This window comes from Arvicanthis niloticus, chromosome 27 (assembly GCF_011762505.2).
Source record: "Arvicanthis niloticus isolate mArvNil1 chromosome 27, mArvNil1.pat.X, whole genome shotgun sequence".
Classification (NCBI taxonomy): Eukaryota; Metazoa; Chordata; class Mammalia; order Rodentia; family Muridae; genus Arvicanthis; species Arvicanthis niloticus.
In genome coordinates, this window is record NC_133435.1 from 18,237,127 (window position 1) to 18,249,584 (window position 12,458).

Genomic DNA, 12,458 nt, shown 5'->3' on the forward strand with positions numbered 1-12,458 from the left:
GAACCAGTCTCTCCCTTTATCTGACAGTTGCTGTGTTCAGTGAGTTAACCTAGTGCCTTGGGTGAATGAAAAGCCAAACGGGGTCCATGGAAGCATTATCCATCTGCGACTGGGGCATGGTTCTTGCACATCCCAACAAGCAGTGGGAGGGCTGTTTGAGCGTGGATTATGTTTGCTATGTTCCGAAGCTAAAGTACAATCTGGCCTGGGATCCCTGCGGTCTAACTAATGCAGTAATGAACTGAGACAGAGTGATGGGCCTTGTTTCCACCCAATTCCCAGGCTGTTCTGTTCCGGGAAGATATTTGCAAAGTGAAAATGGAGACCGTGTAATGAGTCCCACTCTGAAATGACAACTTTCATTGTAAAGTCACCTGTAAATGAATTGAGCTAACGATGCCTTAAACCACTCCTCTGCTCCTGAAGTTATATTTGAGAGTCTTATTGTCAAGAAAACATGATAAGTTTATTAAATACCCCATAGACTACTGTTCTAGAAATACCTGCTGCATCTAACGCGATTTTTCTATTTAATCTGAGTTGTTTCAAAACATCTGGGTACAGCGATTTTTTTTTTTTTATTCTGCACCTGTGAGGGTAAGTACACACATTAAAAAAAAGAAGAAGAAGAAGACGAAGAAAAGAAAAGAAAAAAAAAAAGAAATTAAATCATCTGTAGAGCTGGGGGAGGGGAGGGAGCCCAGCCAGCCATGAAGCTCCAGGGAGCAGAGTGACAGGCACTGAGCTGTAAACAACCTTGAGAGGGATTTAATTCTTATGACAAGTGCCCGTGGTGACATCTCACATGGACTCAGCATATGCACACACTTCAGAGAAGAGCCACACAGGATTTCATGCTAATGGGAGGGAAGAGAGCTCTGGAGCAGCAGAGTCTCCCAGCTATAAATAGCCATGCAAATCAGGGCGAGCTTACGGTGTAATTATCTTGATTTTTCAGAATTTTTACCACTCAGAAGAGATTGGTTTTTTTTGAGTGCTGTTTCAGCCGCTACCAGAGGGTTTATGGCTGTGACCCTGTATTCACCTTGCGGCTGCTCTGCAGCCAAGATGACCAAGTTGCCTTGGTGGGTCTGGCTCTGTCATTTCAGAATCAAATCATAATTTCACAGGGCAGCCATTCATCATCCTGTGACAGCCACTTCTTCACTGTTGCGTGTAACTTCTAGACTCTGGCACTGTGGGGCTCTCTGTACTGGGTTAGTGGTGTGCCCAAGACACCAGGGAAGCTGAGCATAAAGCCACAGACACATCGACAACCCAGAAAATGAATTCTTTGCAAATTGAGAGTGCCACATGTTCTGATCCATGTGTTTTCTCCTGATGTTTTCAGGAGCTACAGTGTAGAGCTGAGCAAGGGTTCCAAAGGCCTCAGTCTAAATTAAGTCTCCAACAACTTGAAGATCCCAAAATCCAGACGAGACCCTCTAACTACAGTCAACCTCTTGATTTCAGTCTGGTGAACAGAAAACCCAGTATGCTAACTTGTGCCTGAATTCTTAACCCACACAAGCCATGAGCTAGTACAGATTTATTTGATTAAATCACTAAGTGGTCATTTGTTAAGCAGCAACAGAAAACAAAAATACAACCACAAATCCAAAGCTGTAACTTCTAAGGTCTAAAGCCTGGTACGGTGGCACACAATTATAATCCCAGTTCTCAGGAGGCTGGGGCTGGAGGATTGATGAACCAGCCTGCCTCCATCTTAGGCTTGAAAGCCGTCTTATAGTAAAGACAAGCCAGACTTTTTCCTGTTTATGACTAAATCTGTTTCTCAAAAATCTGGCCATGCACCACCTGTAACTTTAACTACAACGGTTCTGTGCCAGTTGTTCCAAGAATGGCGATCATGTCTTTGTTTCAAAAGTTCTAATGACTAGCTTGCAACGCTACCACTATTTCAAAAGGTTGTATGACTACCTTGTTACAACCACCTTGTTATAATTTGCTTCTATAAGCCCTCTGATTTTGCTACCAAATCCCCCATTTGGAAACCCTCCACCCTTGAGCTACAAAGCCCCTGTCTTCCTCATGTCCAAGCCTGACCTCTCAAACCCTGCCTTAGGGGGAGGCAGCCCAAGTACACACATAAAAAAGCATGCTTTCGTTAGTTTGGCCGTAATGACTTGGGTTGGTGGTCTTTCTCCTCTCATCTTTGGGATTAACAGTTTGTCCAGAGTTCAAGAGCTGGAGCTTCCGAGCTAGCACAAGGCCGGCCGGACTGCACGGCAAAATCCTGTCTCCATAAAAATGAATGGAGGGAGAGATAGGCAGAAACAAAGAAGAGAAAGAAAGACAAGAGGAAGAAAGTCTTGTAACGCTTGCCTTCTAGGACTAGTGGCTTGAGTACTGGATGTTGTACTCTGAAACAGTCCCACCAAACCTTGCAAGGGTATCTTATTCAGTAGTAATATTCATTCTCTCTCTCTCTCTCTCTCTCTCTCTCTCTCTCTCTCTCTCTCTCTCTCCCCCCCCCCCCCCCATGTAAAACACAGTGTCGAGTGTCCTGTGTTACAGTCATGGCTCAGGCACAGTTCTGTAGCATGGTTCAATGTCAGCAGCTTGAGCCTGGTGAGACTGGATTCTGTGGCCTGCTTTTCAGGGCTTCTGTGTTTTCTGGAATCAGCGCATGAGAACTGAGATGGACAGGATTATTTGAGTGTAAACAGAGTAAAGCCAGCAAAAAAACCCACCTGGATTTTCCCAGCATGGATGAGTTGCTTTGTGATAGCCATGTTCCTCCGATCCTGTGGGCCCTGCTCTCCTAAGTTCACACACACACTTCAGGAGGTCCCCCCCTTTTCATGCCCCCCCCCAACAGGTAAGAGCTCTGCCCTACTGCAGGTCCCATACACTGTCACGAGGTGGCTATGCCTGCAAAAAGTTTGTCATTCTTGCCATTTCCAGGATGTTCAAGCAGGTTCTTCCTTCTGAGACCTCCAGACCTGTCACTGTGTGGACTGGGAAACTGAATTCTAGACTCAGTTTCTTTCTGCCCAGCAAAGAACAAGGGCTTTTCTGGGCAGTGTTTTCTTAAGTGCACAATAGAGAAGGGGTTTGAAGTCCCACTAAGACTTCTATCAGGTCTCAGACTCTAAACAGGTAGGTGTTTTGTACACTGTAAATTTACATCTGGGAAGTTCAGGGCCTCATAGCTCATCCACTGATCGTAGCAGACCCACTGATCTGGACTTGCATGAGGGCCTCTACCCTTTGGTTGGGGAAAATGTATTCAGGCTAACCCAATTATAGGCAAAAATGTCCAGTCTTTTCTTTTTCTCAGTTCAGTCTTAGCGTTTCACTAGGTCAGTCAGGCTGGCCTGGGATCACAGCTTCTCTCTGGGATGACCTTGAGCAGGGCACTGGCTCTTGTCATCTGATATCATGATTGAAGAACAGAGTTAGTTTCCTTAGACTTGCTGTGTTCTCAGGCTCCTGCCTCTTCTAGGCCCCATCTCCTCCTTGTTCTACAGACTTTCATAAGGCCTGAACACACAGGATCAGAGCAGTGATATTGCAGGCATAGGAGAATTATGTGATCTTTGCTTAAATCACCTGATTCTGTAGCTCCAGAGCAGCTGTTCACAACAAGGAAAGGAGGGGTTGTTTACAAAAGGGGCGCTGACCCACGGGTTATATTTTATATATTCCTAGAGGTTTCTTGGCTGATATAATGTCTGTGTGTGTGTGTGTGTGTGTGTGTGTGTGTGTGTCTGTCTGTCTGTCTGTCTGTCTGTCTGTCCATCTATGTGTGTATCTGCTTATCATTACCACACAGGATTCTAATTGTACCAACTATCTCCTTGGTCCAAGGGGTCCATTCAAACCCTGTGCTATGTATGAAGCCACCTCTAGAGTTCCAGGGTAAATCCTCATGGGCCCCACCTCAGAGTCAGATCACAAGGTAACACAAGCCGGCTCTGGTGTTGTTCTCTGTACCTTGTCATGGTCTGAGAGTGTTGTGGCAATTTGTCCCCCAGCATTAGCAGCCATTATTGTCTTCATCAAAGCAGCTTTGACTACCCACAGTTAGCCCTCAAGATCCAACCTGTTGATCATAGGAGAGGCTGAGGAGTGTGGTTAGACACTGGCTGAGAATCCACTCTGTCCTGTCCCTCCCCAGCATCCAGTTGTATGTAATTCTGTCCAGGCTGCATGTGGTGCTAGAAGTATGTGGTGTGGGAGGTTACATTAGGAGGAGAGTGACAAGGCCATCTATTGCAACTGTGGAGAAGTCATCCACACTGGGGTAAATTTTTTTGGTGATGCAGTTGTTTGGGGGCCAGTAGGCCTCCAATACGTGCACTGGTTGTGAAGCTAGATGTGGGTTGAGTGTTTACTTTGGTTTGTCACTGGTGCCTTATTAAGGGTGAATGAGTGCTTTGCTTCTATCCAGGTTTGTACAACACTGATAGGGATGAGGCAGAGCCACATATTGATTGGGAAAAGCAGTTACATTGTTCGTGCCCTGGGAGATAAGACATGCCACTACAGATAACTGTCCTTTGGGTGGAGCATCCACAGAGACGATCCTGGCACGAGCACCCTCCCTGTAGTATGGAATTCGGGATGCCTCCTGCTGTAGTGCCAGCTGATCCCTGACCCCACTGGGTGACATGACATGCAACAAGATTGAGCTGTCTTCCCAGAGGGAAGTGAAGATGGAAAGTCTGGGGATGGGGGAGTCTCGATGGGGTTATCTTCCTCTATAACCTATGAATCCTTGATGAATGTAGTTTACCATGCTGAGAATGGCTGATGGACCAGAGAGCACACTGTAGTTTCTGAATATGCCGCGTGGGGGCAGCGTTCCCAGGGAGCACAGGCAGACGTTACATCATACCTTCTGTGCGATGGCAGTAAAACATCAATTGAAACAGAGCTGTCTGCCTAGAAAGAACTCGCCGGTATAAAGCACAGAAAGAGACAGTAGCCTCTGGACTGGTAACTTTACTAGAAGAAAAGAGAGAGGGGAATGGAGATAGTGACTTGCCATCTCTTTTCTTTCTTTCTTTTTTAAATTTATTTTTATATGTGTAAATGTTTTACCTGTACGCATGTCTGTGCACCACATGTCTAGTGCCCAGGGAAGCCAGAAGAGAGTGTCAGATCCCCTGAGATTTGAGTTACAGACATTTTATAAGCTGCCATGGGGGTGCTGGGAATTGAACCCGGGTCCTCTAGAAGAGAAGCCAGTGCTCTTAACCCCCAGACCTGGAGCCCATCGAAGACTCTAACGGGGGCGGGAGTTGGGGGTGGGGGTAACGTAGTGTAGTAGAAGAGATCGTGAGGGAAGCAAGCATGGAGACAGATGGCGCAGAGTCGGTTCATGGGGCCAGCCAGCACCGGAGACTAGAAGACTAGAAAGGAAGTCAGTTCAGCAAGGGCCTTGGGGTTGGGACGCAGCTTGTGACGTGTAGCTGAGCCTTATGGTTGAATGTGATTTCAGTAGGGGAGAGAGCTCGGGAGGATCTGAATAACTTTGACATGTGAATAGGGTTTGTAAAGAGCTAAAGCAACCAAGAGTAGATAAGACCAAGAGAAGACAATGAAGGGAATCCCTGGGGTCACTGAAAAGTACACGAGGCAGGACGGAGTTGAGCTGGGGAGCCTGGGGGAAGCTGGCAAACTAACTGGTGATCTTTGGAAGGCTTTAAAACGCACAGCAGGTAAACAGCGAAGTAAACACCCCCTCTGTGCCAGCTGTGTGAGACCTTGTGGGCTGGGAACCACAGCAGTAGCTTCCCTAACTGTGGGTAGTGAGGGCACAGACAAAGGTCCCCACAGAAAAGGAACAAGCAGAGCGACCGGAGGCCTTATGTTGAATTGACGATGCCTTGCGTGTATACCATTGGAGCCATATGGCTGCCAGAACCAGGTGTGCCTTGGTTCTGGTGGCTCCCAGGACGTCTTTATAATGAGTATCAGCTGCTGTAGGTAGACAGGCTTAAGCTGGACCTAGGTAACCTAGGTTACCTGTAGAGGTAACCCCTCCCCTCCACATTCCTAAGTATGTGGTACAAGTTTCTTCCTTGGATGTAGAGACTGTTCACCCAGCCAGGATCACTTTTGGCAGCCAGATGTGGTTGAAGGGGACCCAGAGACACAGTGTGCTGTACAGTGCTGGGCAGTTCTGTATCCGTCCTGAGTAAATTGCTTCCCCAGGAAAAGAGAGGGTGGGAAGAGAGAGAGAAAGAAGAGTGAGAGGGGTAGGTAAAGAGATCTCTATAACCCACCGGTAACTCCCTTCTTACAGTGTCTTGGCATGAGAAAGGTTTTTTCCTTCCTGAAGCTTCTTTTTCTACCATATTCTTCCTTAGCTTAAAGCAACATGCTTCTTGGTGTAAGCATGTACACATGTGCACATGCATGTGTATATGTATATATGTGTGCATATGGGTGAGAAAGAACAGGATGAGAGAGTGTGTTCTTTGTTACATGAGAGCTTTGAGTTGGTTCCTCCAGACTTATTAACATGCTAAAGGGAGGTGAGAATTCTGAAATCCTCTTGTGGTAAAATAGTTTGGTCTGGGGTCTGACATCTCTCTGCAAGACTGTATCCTGAGTATCAAAAGCTCTATGTGTCAGCTCCTTTCCTCTCTGTACATATTTGTAACCAACCACACTCCTCCTCAACACACATGCGGGAGCTTACACACATGCACCCAGAAGGAAGTCTGTATTCACAGAGCAAGTGAAGTAAACAATTAATTTTTTTTCTAAATATCACCTGTGTTTTAATGAAAGTGAAAAGCAAACCGAGGCACAACATAAAACAACCAGGGAAAGCAGCCCCGTTCTAAAGCAGGTATGCTTTGAAATGCTTGTCAAGTTCCTCAAAAACGGTGGTTGACATTTAGATTTGAATTTTTTTTTATGGGTTAATTTGAGTAAACTGGCATCTTCAGACAGCGAGTCTTCCACCCACTTGCACATATGTTGGCTGCACACACGGAGTCAGGAGTTCTTAATGACCTTTAAAGGTTTTAGTTCTTGGGGCTGGCAGCAGGTAGGAGAGAGGGCGCTCTTGGTGCTGACCCCAGCATGCACGGGTGGCTCACAGCTGCCTTTGACTTCACTTTTCCTGTTGCCTGCGCACGCACGCACGCACACGGGAGCACACACACCTTAGAGAAGAGCTAGTTCTTTCTTCACGTAGGTCTTCTATGTGCTTCAGTATCTCACTGTTCTGTATTATTTAACCGCTGTTGCAATCATGGATGGTATTATTTTCGAGATCATATTTCCTTCTTAATTATCCCTGCTCTAATGGATACACTTTTGGGTTTTGTGAATTGATGTTGCATTTAGCAGATCTCTAAATATCTGTATTGATATTTAGAATTCAGGCAGGCCGACGATCCTCCAGCTTTTCCATTCTGTATTGTAACCCAGGATATTTGAGCTGATTGCTTCTTTTTCCATTCCTTGAATCCCCTTTCATGTGGTGGGAATTGGTATTTCTAGAAAGTTTGGTGGAACTTGTCTAGTTCTGGAGCTAGAGGCATGGTTTTGTTTTGTTTACAGTGAAAGAGTAAATTATGTTTTCAATTTCATTGAATCCATTTTTATTGTATATTTTATCTTGTGTCAACTTTGGTCCCATATACTTTCTAACACATTGGCGTTGCCTATATTTTACTATGCTAGTGTGTTCATATTTTATATAATTTCACATCTATAATTTTCTGTATCTTATTTGCAATGTCTTGTTGCGTGAATGTGTGTGCATGCATGTGTGTGCATGTAGCATACATACATGCAGGCACATGTCATAGCATGCAGATGGGTTCCACCACATGAGATAGAACTCAGATTTTAGGTTCGTTAACAAGCACCTTAACCTCCTGAGTCTCACAGGACTTTTTTCATTATTTTTGCTAGAAGCTTGTTTGGTTGGCTGATCTTTTAAAATTTAGGTTTTGCTTTAGCTGCAAAACTTCTCTCTCTCTCTCTCTCTCTCTCTCTCTCTCTCTCTCTCTCTGTGTGTGTGTGTGTGTGTGTTGTGTGTGTGAGAGAGAGAAACCTTTGTCCAATATTTTATTATTTATTTTTAAGAAACTTTTACTTTTGCAAATCCCACACATGTATACAAAGTATCTTGATCTTACTTACGCCCAAGTCTCTCCCCAGAATATTTTATTTTTTTCATCTCTTTCCCAAGGCTAACCCTTCTGTTCAATTTCCTCAGAAGAGCACTTAAGCTATATATTTTCCTCTAACTCACGATTTGATGAGCCTTAAAGGTTTTTCTCCAGTGTGTACCATCTCATTTTATAGGGGGTTTTGTTGGCTTGTTTGTTTGTTTGTTTGTTTGTTTTTAGACATGTACTTCCAATTTTTTCTTTTCATATTACTGGTCTTGCATTTTATTGCTTATAGTCAGAGAACACATCATTTGATTCTTTGGAGTTTATCATGGCTTCCTCTCTGTTCTGTTATGTAGTGATATGTATAAATGCTTCAGATGTGCAAAAGAAAGAAGGACATTTTCTTTTAAAAATGATAGATGCATAATAGGTAAGCTGAAGCCATGGGTGATGGCACGCAAACTGCAGAGGCAGTACCATCCTGCTCTATCCACACAGTGAGTTCCAGGCCAGCCATGGCTGTACAGAGTCTGTCTCAAAAACCAGCCAACAAACAAAAGTGCTAGTCTGTAGACCCAAGTTCTTAATGTTGTTATTTAAGTCTTCTTTATATTGTTTTTTTTTTTTTTTGTCTGAATGAAAATTGGCCTTTGGGACTTAAAATTTCATAATCCAAGAGTTTAGTGTCAAATAAAACATTGGCTGAGCAGTGGAGGAAGCAGTTGATTTTTTTTTCTGTTGACTTTTATCCTCTTAATCCAATTTGAGTTTGCAACACGGAGAGCTCACTGAATCAAGGTGTGTGTTCTATGGTTCTTGTTTTGGAAGAAGGAGATATGAAGGGGATAGGCTGATGTCTCCATGGTGTGTTCAAGTAGATAGAAAAAAATATGTGTAACGTGTACATGTGTATGTGTGTGTGTGTGTGTGCACATGTGTGTGAGCACATGCGTGGCAATCAGGACAGTTTGGGGAGTCTTCTGTCTGCCTTCCATTTCACTTTAGGAATGCAGGATTACAGATGTGTCTTATTCAGCTTTTTCCGAGGCTCTGGTGATGGAACTCTGGTCATCAGGCTCACAGGACACGTACTTTTATTTGGCTTATCCTTCTCACTGGCTCCACCAAGAAGGTGTCCAAAAGTTACTTGGATGTAAGGCTTGTGGCTAACATACAGTCTGGAGAGAGACAATAACACACATGTTAAACACATATGTGAATGTATGTATGCATATGTGTAGGGAAGGACATATGCCTTTCATGAGCTAGAACAGACAGGCACCACACAGCACTGCGTGAAGACACCAGCAGACAGTTAAGGAAGGGGAAGAGAACACCTCATGTCACCTCTGAAGCCTAGATTGCGGTGGCTGGGCTGGGTAGTTAGCGTCCATCTGCTTCCTCTTCGTAGTTCTTGCTTTTGTGTTAACTAATCTCAAATTCACCAGACAGTCAGAGGCAATGTGCAGCCCACATCAGCGGGGTAGCTGTGCCTGAAGCTAATTTTGTTTTTTTAATGCCCAGGGATACTCCTGGGTCTCCTAGACATATTTTGAGAGTTTGACTTGGTCAAAGAAAACAGTGTAATCAAGTAGGAGAAGGGCCCAGGGATGTTGTCTTTTGGCTGTGAAATGTTAACATGGCTTAATGGGAGCTGGTGGTTCTCTAGATGTTATTTCCCTGTCATATGTATTTAGAAAAAAATGTAAATATTCACATAATTTTTTCATAGTTGTGTATAGGTGTGTTAACCTGCATTCACTATCCAACAGCACACCATTCATATGGTATAACAATAAAAAAAAAAAAGTGCTAATAACCCACAGCCAGGAAGAAGGAACACATTTGAAGATGTTAGGTATTCACCCGCTAGCTCTCTGTCTTATCAGGCAGGGAAGTATCCAAACATTTAACTATGCAAATTTGTAAAGCCAAATGAGACATCATTTAATTCTTTTATTGTCTTACAGTGAAAGAGAGTAAATGAGCAAGCAAATGGCTTTGTGCCAGTTATTTTCACTACGTTGTCTTTTATGCTAAGGTATTGCCGAGAGCAAACCCCCACATCCTAGCAGTAGCAATAACATGAATATTTTAAGGGGCTGTGCGATTTCTTTTGTGGGTTATGGTTGGAAATAAAAATTTTAGGTTGCAAGTGCTTTGGCAAATACAGAATAAACTGCCAAGACTAAAACTCCATGTTGCCTTAGCCCCAAAGCTGTTCTCAGAGATTAAGATGTGGCTGAGCCGCTTGCCCAGCATGCACAGAGCTCTGGGTTCCATCCTCAGCACCACACAAACTGAGTTTGGGGATGCTAGTCTGTCACTCCAGCATTTGGGAGGTGAAAGTAAAAGGTCCAGAAGTTCAAGGTTGCCTTGGCTACACAGCAAGTTTGAAGTCAGCCTGGGATATGTGAGACTCTGTGAAAAGCAAGGAAGGAAAGAGAGGAAGAGAAGGAAGGGGGAAGAGAGAGATGGGAAGAAGGAAAAAGAGGAGGAAAAAAGGAGGGGGGAGAAACTCTTGGATATCTGAGGCCTTCCACAGTGCGACAGCCCCTGCCTATCTTTCTGTGTTAATCGTTTTCCTCACTGCACCTACCTCAAGCCACAGCCCCAGGGCCACAAGCACTGCCACACTGTAGGCTTGTGGGTATTTTAGAGTGAGGAACACCAAGGCTGTCAACCATGTAGGTCAATGACAGCAGGAATAGAACTCTGACCTCAAGGGAGTAAGGCTGAGTAGGCCAAAGGTCCTGGGCATGGCAGCCCTGTTTCCTCTCCCACCGCTCACAGACTCCACAAACATGCCTCTGCATCTTGCAGACACTTGGCCACACTGAGGCAGCACAAAGCCCTCCCTCCAGCAAGCTCCATTGCTCTGTAAGGAAGCAACTTGGGAACATCCCTTCAGATTCAGAGAGCTGCTATTCTTGAGGTGACCCTAACTAGCTCATTTAAAAGTGCTTTTTCCATTCTAGAAGAGGGTTAAGTATCAGGTTCCTGAGTTTGAAGCTCTTCAAGAATTAATGACCTTAATTTTCTTTTACCCAAAGCACAGTCCTGCTTAAAACCATGAGCAAAATGCTGACCTAGCCAAGGGGTTCCGGAAGTCAGGGCCGTGGCACAATGTTTTACAGGCTTATCCTTGCAAGCAGTCACTTTAACAATAGTCTTGGTTCCACAGGGACCAGAAATCCCTTTCCGTAGATGAAGCTGACTCTGTGCTGCCCTAAACCCCCAGACAATTCGCTGGTCACTCCATTCCTTTGGTATCATTAACAGTCATTTGTTTGTCACTGTTTCTGCTGAATCACTTGGAGCCCCACCTTCCTGCTTTAGCTTTGAATTCACATCTGAGAGTTCCATGCCATGAAGTCTCCATTCCCTGAGGACCCTCAGAACCAGAATAGACTAATCCTAACTATGCACATGTCTGTGGGAAATGAAGGAATCCCTGGGAGGATGAAGTCCTGGATGAATGTGTTGTGCTGACATGCATGACCATGTCAAGGACCCCAATGCTTCAGCCCCATGGGAAATAGCAAAGCCCCTTCCTGGCCCAGTGAGGCTCTGAGGGATGGCAAAGCCTTCTGATCTATGTGCACATGTTGATTGTGTGTGCAGAAAATATCCACCATAGCTTTCTCCACCCAGATGTTGACAACCTGAAGGCATGGCTCTTACCACAATTACTGAAACATGTCTTTTTGATCCAGCTGTATACCACAAACCCTGCCTTCTTGTTGGGCTGTGATCCATAGCTCCACCTTCTTGTTAAGTGTAGGTAGCAAACACACTGAGCCAACCTTGCTGCTGCTCCATCAGACCAGAGCCCACCCAATCATAGCTTCTCTGGGTGAGTCTGTATGTCTTGTCATTTCTTCCTTCCCTGGATGCCTGAATCAGGTCAGTCCCTGGAATGTGACACTTACCCTTGCCTGGGACCACCTGGTTTCGTGCATTCTGATCGCTTTACTAAATGTAAACACTGTGGTACTGCGCTCGTTAGCTTTTTATAAAGCAAATGTTTGATTTGCTTTGGGGCTACCACTCGTGTTCACTTGGGTATTCACTGACAGCAGTATTCTGCTTAGTTTCCATTCCATGAACGTCGTAACTAGGAGGGTAGAGCGTCGACCTGGGTCAGAGCGCCACCTACTGGTACACGTGCTAAGCACCGCCAGCTCCACAACGTCCTCAATGGTCTCTTATGCATATTAACATACACTCAGTCGTGAAGCATCTCCCAGTTGAAGTAAGTGCTGCAGAATGTGCTACAGCTAATCCAAACTTCATTCCCGTTTTAATAAGATCTATTTCCCCACAAGAAGCACAATAGTGAAAAAC